This window comes from Benincasa hispida, chromosome 1, assembly GCF_027475165.1.
Source record: "Benincasa hispida cultivar pf3 chromosome 1, pf3_genome.v1.1, whole genome shotgun sequence".
Lineage (NCBI taxonomy): Eukaryota > Viridiplantae > Streptophyta > Magnoliopsida > Cucurbitales > Cucurbitaceae > Benincasa > Benincasa hispida.
In genome coordinates this window covers 43,977,503-43,981,122 of record NC_143478.1, presented here as the reverse complement: position 1 = coordinate 43,981,122, position 3,620 = coordinate 43,977,503, and the positions used below count along the sequence as shown (strand labels likewise).

The 3,620-nt window shown below is 32.8% G+C and overlaps 1 pseudogene; it reads left to right on the top strand.

The window, feature by feature from the left end:
• The first annotated feature begins 536 nt into the window (after positions 1-536).
• LOC150038469 (uncharacterized) lies at positions 537-1,999 on the top strand (annotated as a pseudogene).
• The last annotated feature ends 1,621 nt before the right edge of the window (positions 2,000-3,620 follow it).

Here is a 3,620-nt window from a genome sequence, read left to right as displayed (position 1 = left end):
TACCAAATCCGAACAAAGCCCACATTTTGGATTCTCACTCCAAGAATATTGAGGGCTCTGAGTGGTGGTGTCTTCTCTGTTTCCTTTTGTTTGTGTGGAGACTATTCGAGATAAACGATTGGGCTTTAGATTTGTTGTGAAGAAGAAGTCTTCAACTGGAATGATTTCTCAATCTCTTTAGCATTATGAATGCATTTTAGTATGTTTGAATGTATATGTGGTAGTTCTGTCACTATGAATTGGAAAGATCCGCTTCCGCTCGTAGGTATTCTTGAATTAGTAATTTTATATCACTGTCTATCTCAGATAGATAAGGATAGTTGTCTCACTGTCTATCTAGTGATAGTTGTCTATCGCTGTCTATCTGAGATAGACAGTGATAGATGTCTATAGCTGTACATCTAAGATAAATAGTAACGGATAACTATCACTGTCTATCTAGACATCTATCGCTATCTATCTATACAGTTTTTTTACTATTTACATTGATATAAATGTTTTTATGTGTTTTTACAAGTACCTACACCACTTTAGAAATGGATGTGATCATTTTAAGTTTTGCTTCATGGCTTTTGGTGCATCAATCAAGGAGTAAAAGTATTGTAGACCTATTATATCTGTTAATGGTGCATTTTTGAAGTGTAAGTTTGGTGGCATGCTATTAACAACTTCATCAATAGATGGTAACAATCAAATCTTTTCCTTTGCATTTGGTATCGTAGATTCTGAAAATGATGCATCATGCACATGTTTTTTTGAAAACTTACGAAGTAGTTTTGGAGAACGAGAGAATCTAGTCATTGTTTCTTATAGACATCTTAACATTCCTAAAGGATTTTTAAGAGTGTTTGCTAATGTTGAGTATTGTGTGTGCATACAACATCTCTTAATAAACTTGAAACTTCATTTTAAGGATCCATTGCTTAATAATACTTCATTTTATGGTTTCATTGCTTAATAATTATTTCTTTAGTTGTGTTAATGCCTACATTACTGCTGACTTTGAGTACCACATGAGATCCATGGAGTCAATTTGTCCAAATATTAGAAAGTTATCTTAGTAATGTTAGGTTTGAGAAGTGGTCTTGGACATATTTATGAAGAAGAAGATATGGAATGATGACATCGAATGTTGTAGAAAGTATAAACTTAGTTTTCAAAGATGTTAGAGAATTACCCTTGGGTAGCATGCCATGTTCAATTAAAGATATATTGCAAAAGTGGTTTTATGATCGAAGTAAAAGTACTTTTTCAATGAAAACTCTTTTGACTTCTTGAGCTGAGAATATATTACGACGAGAACATGAAAAGTTTCTTGGTAAGAATTCTATCTTTTTCTTATTGTCTATCTATCACTGTCTATCTCAGATAGATACTGATAATGATCTATCTCTGTCTATATGAGATAGACAGAGATAGAATACTATATCCGTCTATCTCAGATAGATAGAGATATAGAGCACTATCAGTGTCTATCTGAGATAGACAAAGATATATTTCTATCTCTGTCTATCTCAGATAGACAATGTTAGTATTCTATTTGTTGATACTGACTACTTTCTCATATTTATCTATTAAGTTGATCCCATTAGCATTACTGAATACAAGATAATGGATGGACATGAACAGTTCATTGTGAAGCTAGATTTAGGATCTTGTAGTTGTCGAGTATGAGATTTTGAGAAAAATCCATTTGCACATGCATTTGCCATCTCAGAATGCTTAATTTAGATACTTATTCTTATGTAGCTGACTTTTATTATAGAAGAACATTATCAGCAATATACAGTGGTTGTTTTGACCTATTGGAGTTCATTTGGATTGGAGAGCTGAAGATGATGTCATGAAAACATTACTTCCTATTGTTAAACGTCAAGCTGAAAGACCTAAAAAACAAGGAATTCCATCTATAGGTGAATTTAAAAGTTCATCAAAATGTACTCGTTGTAATCATAAAGGCCACAATAGTAGGACTTACAAACTTGAACCAATTAATTAAATGATTTAATCATTATTTTTTCATTATAATACATGTATAGACATATGATTGACATTAAAATTTATGAATGATATTTTCCAATTAGTTATGTGATTGAGTTGCCTATCTCAGCCTTCTATCACTGTTTATCTGAGATAGACAAATATAGTCATTTATCTCTGTCTATCTAAGATACATAGTGATAGCCCTTTATCATTGCCTATCTCATATAGACAAAGTTATGCTCTATCTCTGTCTATTTCAATTTAAAGTTTTCAATAATAGATGAACTCAGATAAACAAGTATGTATTGATGTTAAATTATTGTTATTTATCATAAACAAGTATGTATGATAAACAATTATCTAAAACATAAAAAATACGATATGATATTATTGTTCATCATTAAAGTCTACCATTGTCTGTCTCAGATAGACAGAGATAGTGCTCTATCTCTATCTATCTCATATAGACAATGATAGAATTCTATCACTGTCTATCACAGATAGACAAAGATAGTGTTTTATCTTTGTCTATCTCAATTTAAAGTTATCAATAATAGATCCATTCAGATAAACAAGTAGTATTCTATCTATGTCTATCACAGACAAACAATGATAAAACTCTATCGAGAGACAATATTCTATCTCTGTCCATCTGAGATAGACAATGATAGTTCTCTATCTCTCTGAGATCCACTGTCTATCTTAGATGGACAGAGATAAGTTCTATCACTGTATATCTCAGATAGACAGAGATACTGATCTATCTCTTTGAGATCCACTCAACTAAACAAATATACAGTGCAAATGATATAGATACTATATAAACAGATATTAGTGTTTTCCATTGAAGTCTATCACTGTCTATCTGAGATAGACAGGGATAGCCCTCTATTATTGTCTATCTGAGATAGATAATGATAGCCCTCTATCACTGTCTATCTGAGATAGACAAAGATAGTACTCTATCTCTCTGAGATCCACTTCATTAAATAGATTCACTCAACTAAACAAATATAGAGTGCAAACGATATAGAAAATATAGAAATAGATATTATTATTTACCATTGAAGTCTATCACTGTCTATCTGAGATAGACAGATATAGTGCTCTATCTCTCTAAGATCCGCTCAACTAAATAAATTTACTCAACTAAACAAACATAGAGTGTAAACAATATAGAAACTATAGATTAGATATTAGTGTCTACCATTGAAGTTTATCATTGTGTATCTGAGATAGACATATCACTGTCCAACGCATGGTTTTGCTACCAACGCATGCGTTCTTTCATCAACGCATAGTTTCCTCACAATCGGCCCTCATACACTCTTCTTAATGTCCTTTGAAGAGAATTCGAGTTATGATCTGAAGAAAAGTCCTTGGTCCTATTTATAAGCATCCAAAATCTCTCCAAGGCCGACATCTCCTGCTTGGCCGCATGTCCAAGTGTCTTTTTCCCACACTATTAACGCAACCTTCATGTCATCGCAATCCAAGGTGTCTTCCTCTTCCTTAGCCAACAAATAACGCTCAAATTTGCATGTCTTCTTGTGCATCCACCTCACTTGCTTGAAACCTAAGATTTCTTCCCAACAAGCCACATGTCCGAATGATCACCATTGGCGCATTCCACACCC